We start from the raw sequence: 10,000 nt of genomic DNA on the forward strand, positions 1-10,000 counted from the left end.
ATATAGGCTGGGCGTGGTGGTGGGCACTTGTAATTCCAGCTACTCAGGAGGCTGAGGCAGGAGAATTGCTTGAACCTGTGAGGCGGAGTTTGCAGCGAGCTGAGATCATGCCACTGCACTCCAGCCTGGGCGACAAAGTGAAACTCCATCTTAAAGAAGAAAGAAATAAAATTAAATAAAAGTATAGCACATACAATTATATATAGCACGTAATACTTGGTAATAATAATAAACAACTATTTTGCTGTTTTATGGATTTGCTATACTTCTAATCATTATTTTAGAGTGAGTGTACTCCTTCCAATTATAAAAAAAAAGTTAACTGTGAACAGCCTCATGCAGGTTGTCCAGGAGGTATCCAGAAGCAAGTGTTGCTATCATAGGAGGGCGTTATTGCCCTGAAGACCTTCCAGTGGGACAAGATGTGTAGGTGGAAGACAGTGACACTGAGAATCCTGACCCATGTAGGCTTAGGCTAATGTGTGTATGTGTCTTAGTTTTTAATGAAAACATTTACCAAGGAAATAAACAAAATAAAATTTTTAAAAATGGAAAAAAGTTTATAGAATTAGGATGTAAAGAAAATATTTCTGTACAGCTGTATAATGTTTGTATTTTATGATTATAAAAGTCAAAGTTAATAATAAAGTGTATAAAGTATAAGTTATAGTCAGCTAAAGTTATTATTGAGGGAAGAAAAATGTTTAAATACATTTAGTGTAACCTAAGTGTGTAGTGCTTATAAGTCTACAGTAGTGGATGGTAAAGTCCTAGGCCTTCACATTCATTCACAACTTACTCACTCACCCAGAGCAACGGCCAGTCCTGCAAGCTCCATCTATAGTAAACAGGTGTCCCATTTTTTTATGTTCTATATTGTATTTTTACTGTATCTTTTCTATGTTTAGATATGTTTAGATACAAAAATATTTACCATTATTTTGCAATTGTCTACAGTATTCAGTACAATCACATGTTGTACAGATTTATAGCATAGGAACAACAGTCCATACCATATGGCCTAGGTGTGTGGTAGGCTATGCCATCTAGGCATGTGTGAGTATATTCCACGTTGTTCACACAATGATTAAATCTCCTGATGACATATTTCTTAGAATGTATTCCATTATTAAGCAATGCCTGACTGTACTTGTTTTCTGGTCATGTTATCCACAATTGTTCAGATTCATTTGTTTCACTTATATGATTGTTTCTCAGATAGTTCACCTTCTTTTTCTTGAATTCCTCCTTCTGATTCATTTTGTCCATTGGGTTGATGTATTTTGTGAGTAAAAACACAGTAATCGCACATGGAAGGTAAACCATACTTTTTCTGCTTCCTCCCACAAGACAGATAGTTGGGCTGGATACAGAATTCTGGAGTGTGTCACTTTCCCTGGGATCTGTTGCTCTACTGTTTGCTACCATCTAGTCTTCTAGAGAGTCTCATGCCAGCCAGACACGCATTTAAACAATTTCTCTTTATCTTTTGAATTCTTAAGTGTCTTTTAAAATAACTCCCCAAGCATTTGGCAAGCATTGTTGATCCGATGTCTTCAGTTCAAGAAAAACTTCTTGTTCCTTTGATCTTTGTTTTACCTGCACCATTTCTGTTCTCTTTTCTTGGACTCCTGTGACATGGAAGGAAAAGTCTCCTGGATCTCTCTTTTGGTTTCTTTCATCATTTCCATCACTTTGCTTTTTTGTTCAGAGGCTGCGACAATGCGTTAAATTACGCTAAGCCAATACTTCACATCAGATTTTAGCTTAGTCCCTTCTGCCGTTTACTGCTTCCACTCAGTTTTTCTTTTACTCTCAAAAATTATACTTTTATCTCCAGTGATTATTTTTTTAGCTCCTATTGCTCTTTTTTTTTTTTTTTTTTTAAGTAAAAGCTCTTATTTCCTTGATAGAATAGCTTCTAAAATTTCCCTGAGAGGGGGAAATAGTAGAATGATTTGTTAGATTCTCCAGGGCCCTCTCAGCTCAATGGCCCTCCCTCAGCTGTGGATCCCATGTGCTGGGGTCTTTTTACCATCTACACATATTGATATGTGCCAGCTAAGGTGGATGAATTTGGGCAGCTAGTGTGGGCTCTCTCTGTCAGTAGTTTAGTGGGAGTCTTTGGGAGACAGCGAAGGGAATGGAATTGTGGGCAAGGGCAGCGGGCACACTCCCCTTTGGGTGTGGTGCAGAGGTAGGACGGAGGCAGGCGAGATAAAGGCTGAGCTCCAATGTGCCGGGTGGCAGCTGCCACTGTGAGCCAGCTAAGTGGCTGTGGAAGGTCAATCTGCAGGCCAAGGCTGGATAGTCACCTTCTGTGGGGACACTCTGGCGGAATTATTGAGGTTCTCTAATTAATTCTCCCACAACTGCCCCAGGTCCACCTTTCCTGACCCCCAACTCCACTTCTGGCCTCTGCACTGGTGAGATCTTAGGGCTTTCCCTGAGAGGGCACCGGAAAGTCCAGAGAAGCACATGCAAGGCCCAGCATGACAGCATTTCATGGCTGCCTGGGGCCCTTTTCTCCCACCTTTTACATCACAGCATCAGCATCGTAACTGCAGCACTGCCCTCTTCTCTTGGGGTTCCTGCTATCTGCTAAGGGCACTGCCAGGCCAGATGCCCCGAAGCACTTGGTCTAATTAAATTGATCTAATTTAAACAGGACCAGCCAGGGGTTCTGAAACTCTGCTGAGCATAAGAATCTCCCGTGGAGGGTGTGAACATACAGATGCCCAGCTGCGCCCTGCAGTCTGACTTGCACTTTCTCTTGCCCTTCCTTCCTTACTTTCCCCCTTCCCTCCCTCCTTCACTGTTTTACTTTTTTCCTCCGATCAACTCATAAATCTGCACAAAGGCCAATCTCCAAATGGTCCCTGTGAAAACACACACTTTTGCGTCTTGAGCTTCAATTGGTCTTCCTCCAGATTTTTACCACGGAAGGGGAGAGATGAAGACTTTCAGAAAATGACCAAATAAACACAACACATTCATGAAACACTTGTGTTGCCAAAGGAGTCAGTCTGCTGTGGCCAGCAGCCCACTTCAGATTTTGCCACTCCAGGATTCCTCGTTCCTGCTTGCACTGGCATTACTACCAATTAATCACGATGATCTGAAAGCCACTGCGAACTCCAGAAGGTTGCTGCATGTTCTAAAGACAATTCCATTCTCTCACCTAGGCTTCACCACTGCACAATTCATCCATGTTACCCAAAACCACTGGTACTCCAAAAGTACAGAGGGGATACTTTAATAGATATAGAAATATATATTATATATTATATATATAGAAATACATATTACATATAGAAATATATATCATATATTATATATATAAACACTTAAAGAACTATACACCTAAAAAGGTGAAATTTGCTTTATGTAAACCATGTCTCAATAAACATAAAAGAAAGAAAAGAGGCCGGGTGCGGTGGCTCACACCTGTAATCCCAGCACTCCGGGAGGCCAAGGACGGTGGATCACGAGGTCAGGAGATCGAGACCATCCTGGCTAACACGGTGAAACACCGTCTCTACTAAAAATACAAAAAAACTAGCCCGGCGCAGTGGCGGGTGTCTGTAGTCCCAGCTACTCAGCAGGCTGAGGCAGGAGAATGGCGTGAACCTGGAAGCAGAGGTTGCAGTGAGCCAAGAACACGCCACTGTACTCCAGCCTGGGCGACAGAGCAAGACTCCGTCTCAAATAAAAAAGAAAAGAAATGGAAAGTGTTCTTGGTATGCTGGGAAAGGTGGGATAGTGCAGTTACAGACTGGGAAACAGAGGGCATTCAAACTAAACCCAAGACATAAGAAGGAAGGCAGGCAGTCGACATAGGCACCCCAAAAGTCACAGATACACATAGCCACGGGGGTCCCAGGCTTAAAACCCTAGATGACACTGTCAGGAAAGGAAAACCAGTGTTTGCTGTGTGACTGCTATGTACCAAGTGTTGCCCAGTTTCACCAACTCTAATGATACTAAGATACATGCCTCGACCGAAAGAACCATCCTTTCATGTACTACTAAAAGCATGCTACCATTAAACTGTGATACTTTATTATTATTTAGGATTTTTGTTTTGTATGTATGAAGAAGGCTGGGCCCTATTTAGACATTCTTATATAAACATTAAATATAGGTGAAATCAATTGTTAAATCATTCCTAACATTTTCCACACTCACGTTAACTCTTCTGAATCATGTTCAGACTTGGAATCATCAATATCCATGTTTTTCCATGCAGTATCATCTTCTTTGCCATTAAGATGTCAGGTGGTGGAGAATTTTGTAAGAGTAGTGTATGAGTTTCCTATACACTACAGTCACAAATTATCACAACCTTCATGGCTTAAAACAAAGCAAACCTTGTCTTCTACTTCTCCAGGTCAGAGGTCTGCCACAGGCTTCACTGGGCTGTCAAGGGGTCACAAGATTGCTTTGCTTTCTGGAGTCTGCTTCCTTGCTGTTGCCAGTTTCTCGAGCAGCCTGTGTTCCCTGGCTCATGGCCCCTACTGCTGCTACAAAGCCAGCAATGCTGCATCTCTCTGACCCACCATTCTTCCACAGTCATGGCACCCTCTGGGCACAGCTGGAAAGGTTCTCTTATTTTAATGATGCACTTGATTATCTTGGGCTAGGATCTGGATTAACCAAAAGAACCTCCCCATCTCAAAGCCCTTCCTTGAATCACATTGTCAAAGTTATTTTTGCCATGTAAGGTAACTTATTTCTTGGTTCTGGGGATTAGGGCAAAGACATCCTTGGGGGACACTATCCTCCTCACTACAAGCAGTTTCCTGTGGTCTCCAGAACACCCCCAGCCCCTGACACCTTCCCGCAAACATTTATGCTGGGGCTTTCTTGACATCATCAGAAGTTGTCAACAGGAAGCTGTTAGACACCTTCTCAAATGATCCTTAGTCATTTGGTAACTAAAATGTCAGAAGAGATGGTTTCCCATCATGGCACCAGGAATTACAACAATATGCCAACCCTCACCACGCCATGGCTGTGGCATGGAGAACATAAGACGCTACAGTGGCATCTGCGTCCTGGCTTTGGAGTGGTTAAACTAGGAACAAACAGAATTGAGAGACTGTAGAATATGATTTCATTCTCACAGGAAGCCTACTACAGTGAGTCAACTAAGCCCTACAGACACACAACTTCAGGAGGGGCCGTTCATGTTGAATCCATGAGAATATGCCCTTGGAGATGGCCAGTAGACATGGAAATAAGGAAACCAGAGCTCAGGGGGCAGAAAACTGCCTGGAGCATGCCAACGGTCTAAGCAGAATCAGAAGTTGATACCAGGTCTTGGGGCTCAGAGCTTTTGAGCCTTCCATAGGGTATCTCTCCACGCTCATGAAAACAGCAGGGCTGACAGTAAACAGACATTTGGAAACCTCTATGATTTTAGCCACCCACCTCTCTAGGTAGAACCTTGCTGATGTAATATCATAGTAATGGGCCTTATTTATCCAACTGATATGCTCCTGAAAGCATGCACAGCTTTCTGTAAATGCGACTCTATTTTAAATACATGAGGAAAGATTGTTCTTTAAAGGAAGTCCAAGGTGAATCCCTACTTCCCTCTGTTCCCCAATGTACCTAATCAGTCATTTGAAGAAGGCAACATGGGTTAAGGAAAAAAAAATTAGGCTTCTGAAGCTGACTGGGTTCATCATTTCCTGTGAGTTTAGACGAGTCATCAGCTCTGTGCCCCTGCGTCCTCCTGTGATGCAGGTGCATGGTGCCTACCTGGGAGTGTTGGAGAATAAGAGTCCCAGGATATGGTGGGAGCTCAATGTTCCTGTCCATCAATTTCCTTTTATAAGGAAAATTATCATCCCTACCATCCCTGCCTCCCACTGCTTGAGGAGCAAAATGAGGCAGGATTTGTGATATTGCTCTGAAAATTGAACAGCACCAGCACCATGCAAACAGGAGAGATTATGATGCAGATGGCTGTGTGTTGAGTGCTCCCATCACATGAGAGTCCTATGATGCTTCTTCCCTGTGCTGCTAGGGCTTCATCTCCTAAGCACTAAATGCTAAACTCCCCCTCCCACGCCCATCGCCACTGTCCTCACGGATCCTCGCAGCAGCTTCCCAATCGGTCTCCCTGTCTCCAGCCTCACCACCCCCAACTCTCCTCCACCTAGAAGCTAGAGTGGTGTTCCCAAAAAGGAAACGTATTTACAGTCAGTCTGTCTCCTGCCAAATTGTAATTTCTGATGGAAGGGGCTTTCTGGGTGTTATTCGCCCATGTGAGCCCGCCTCTAGCATGGAGCTTAGCACAGGGAGGGGTCAGCATATGTCTGTTAAGTGCCTGGTTATGGATGAAGCCTGTAGGGTTCTACTGGCCTATTGCACTTTCTGTGTCCTGCCTGTGGAGGTGGCATTCTGGAGCCCTCTCCAGCTGGGGCAGTCCATAAGCTCCAGAAAGTTCACATCAAAGGAGTGGCCCTGGCTCCATGATGAAGAGTACAGGCTCTGAAATCAGACCCAGGGTTCTGAATACCATTCCCACCTCTCACCAATCAACTATCAATTCTGTGCCTCAGTTCCTCATCTGTAAAATGAGAATAATAATGCCTGCTAATAGAATCATTATTTTTATTAAATAGCTGTGAATGCTGCCTGAAATCCTTGCCAATCCACATTATTTTGAAACAAGTCTCATTTCATCCATAAATATGGCAGCATGTGTCTCCACTGGATACGCTGTCACACATGCAATACCACTATCACACCTAAAATATTAACAATAATTCCATAATATCATCCAACCAGTGTTCAAATTTCTCTAGTCTCATAAACAACTTTGTCATTTTGTTCAAATCAGGATTGAATAAGGTCCATCTATTGCAATAGACTAATAGTGGTACTGGGATTCTTTTGCTGTATAGCAGGCATTGGCAGACTTTCACTGAAAAGGGTTAAATAGCAAGTATTTTAGTAATTGTGAGCCATTCTGTCTTTGCTGCTATGACTGAAACGAATGGGTATGGCTGTGTTTCAATAAAACTTTATTTATAGAAACAGGCAGTTGGCCAGATTTGGCCCCAAGAAGGCAGATTGCTAACCTGTGATGTAAAGGCTTGTTCAGATTCAGGTTTTTGTTTTTGTTTTGTTTTGTTTTGTTTGGCGATAATGTGTTGGTATCATTGTGGATTTCCATCAGAAGGCTTAGAATGTCAGGGTGTTTCTCTCTCGCTCTCTAATATTATCAGCCAAGTACATTCGGTGTTCAGATCCATTAACTCTTTAAGGGAAGCAAAATGGCAACATTCTAATTCCATTGTCCCTTCATTTATTCGCTGCAATACTTTTACAAAGAGAAACTTGCCTTCATCTACTATTTGCTTATACTGAGGTATAGTTTGTACAGGAAAGTCAAGATAATAAATGCTTGATCCCTTTCCTTTCTTTGCCAGCTTTTAAAAATAATGAGTTGGGCTTCTTAGCATTCTTCAAAGATAATCAATGTACTTTTAAAAAGAACATTATGAGCAAATAGATTTCAACAGAATTGAAGTGTTTTGAGGCATTACAGTTACTGCCTTTAATGATGTTTAAATTGTCTGTTTTGCCCCAGCTTATGACAGGACCTCAGAAGTCTTTGATAACATCCTTGCTTTCTGGTGTGATGAGATATTCTAGGGTTATCTTATTCAGTTTATAAAATCAGCCTTCTCCAAAAAGCCCTGGTTCTCTCGGGAGGGAAGTGATATTTAGTAACCCTAATTTGATACTAAGGATACTCACTGTTTCCAGAATTTTCAGTAGATTGTATCAAAGAATCATTTTTTTTAAAGGTCCTCAGAAATACAGAATTCAGAATACTGAAATTTCTGAATCAATTCAGGACCACAGCTGGGGCCTCTATGGGTAAGGTAAGTACGTGGGAGGTGAGATCCCTTATGAGCAAAGCTGTTTGCGTCCCTCGGCCCAGCCCAGTTAAACTTCTGGATGCCATCAAAGAAATCTGCTTAACCTAAGAATCATTGTTCTTTAAAAGAAAAACAAGTTCATTAATCAGTGGGGAGCCTCGGGACCAGGAAATAAAGTTAATCAACGACAAGGGACTCCCTTCTATTAAAAGGACTATGTGCAAACAGGCATGCCTGCAGGAAGCCAAGGACCACGATCAAGGAAAACAAACGCCTTATGATTCATCTAACATAGACTTGGTCACAATTGCAGGTGTAAAAGGAACTCGGAGTTGGCAGTGAGAGAAAACAAACATCAGTGGAACATGGGACAGTGACTCTTTCTGGCTGAACGCCACACCTTCCTACCAGGAATCCTCTATTAGTCATTCGGGTTGGAGGGTGAGATCCTTCCTCACCCTCCACTGTCAGGGTCATGTTTAATGGTGATGTTTGTTCTTTCCAAGGAGAGGGGGCCCATCTCATTGCAGGGCTTTTGTTTTCCTGCGTGGACTCAGGAAGGCTGTGGCTGAAAGCGAAGGTGCTGAGAGGCTGTAAGGAGAAGGGAAGGAGGTGGAGGCTCTGGTGGAGTGAGGAAGAGCAGGGCAGTATCCCATGTCCGCTGATGTTGGGGGTGAGGTCAGGAGGGTGGGTCTCACCTTCTCCTTTCTCTGCCCTGCATCGGTCACCAACCAACACAATGGGAAGGGGATTCTTGGGGTAGTGCTTTAAGGTGGATACAGGTTGATATGGTTTAAAAATCAATGCTATTCAGTGAGAGGGCTACCACTTACCATTTCAGTTCCAACACCCGCCAAGTAAAATTATTGTCTCCCAAATCTACCCAGCACCATAGGCTTGCATACGGATCAAGTGCTCTAAGACCATTCATGAAAACAGAGACAACCAAGGAGACAGTCACCCAATGCTGTCCCTTCAGCTTGCATTATTCTCTGACAAGACAGCTCTGCCATCCATTGAAGCCCATGTGCTCCTCCGTCCCTGGATCTTTATGCATCCTTTTCCCCACAAACCCCAACCATCCCTCTTAAAATGAAAAGCTCAGGAATACTCACCCTAGACTGAGTCAGGAGTTTCAAGTACAAACCTTAATTAGACTTGATTTTTAAAAAATTTCCCTTGTGGCTTTTAATGATTAGGGAGGGCAAATGTCTCTAGTATTAAACTTACATGTCACATGGCCTCTTTATCAATGGCCCTAATACATTTCATGTGCTTTTCAGAAAGATTATATGCTTCCCAGAGCTGTCTGAATGTCTTTTTGAACCCCTCAAGACTGGACACCAAGGAGTATAAATAATTCTTTTTTCAGATCACACTCCCTCTACAACCTTGAATCTGAAACGTGAATGTATGAATAAAATGGCTCTGGAATAACTATGCAGATTTATGGAGAATATCAATTTAAGTTACATCACGGGATCCAGTTACGCCTTTCTTCCTGGAGCTGGGGATTTGTTAAAGTTGAGATACAGTTTGGGGAAGTGTGATTTATGATTAAAGTCATCTGAAAATCAATACAGTTGAAGATCTCTGACATAAGGGTCCCTTGCAGAGCTAGATGTGATTCTAAAATTGGGAACACAGGAATAAATAAAAATCAAATCTTAAGTAGAAGTAGATGAAAATTGCAGTGATTCGGGGAAGCTTGGCTTCTAACTCCCCACTGTTTGAAGATGGGCTTGTTTGTTTTTTAAAACAGCCAACATAATTCAGCTGGAGGAGGTAGAAAGAATTTTTCTATTCCTTGTTTCTGTAGAAATCGATGGACTTTAGCTTGTATAATTGTCCCCCCTGCCTTTAGTATCTAAAATAAAATAAGCCTCGTTTTTTTGCGTGACTGAACGCATTTCTGCGTCTTGGTGTCTATGGCTAAACGAGTATTAATCAGACAGTGCGCGAAGAGCTGGCTGGGGATAGGAGGTGAGGTGGGGGAGAAGGGCAGGAATCACAGTAGGGTGGACTCGCGGCCCTGATTTGGGATCCTGACAGCAACTTACTAGATGGCCTGAGGGCCCGGTGCCAGGGGAGAGAGCGGG

Source organism: Colobus angolensis, unplaced genomic scaffold, assembly GCF_000951035.1.
Source record: "Colobus angolensis palliatus isolate OR3802 unplaced genomic scaffold, Cang.pa_1.0 Scaffold38, whole genome shotgun sequence".
In the NCBI taxonomy this organism is placed as follows: Eukaryota; Metazoa; Chordata; class Mammalia; order Primates; family Cercopithecidae; genus Colobus; species Colobus angolensis.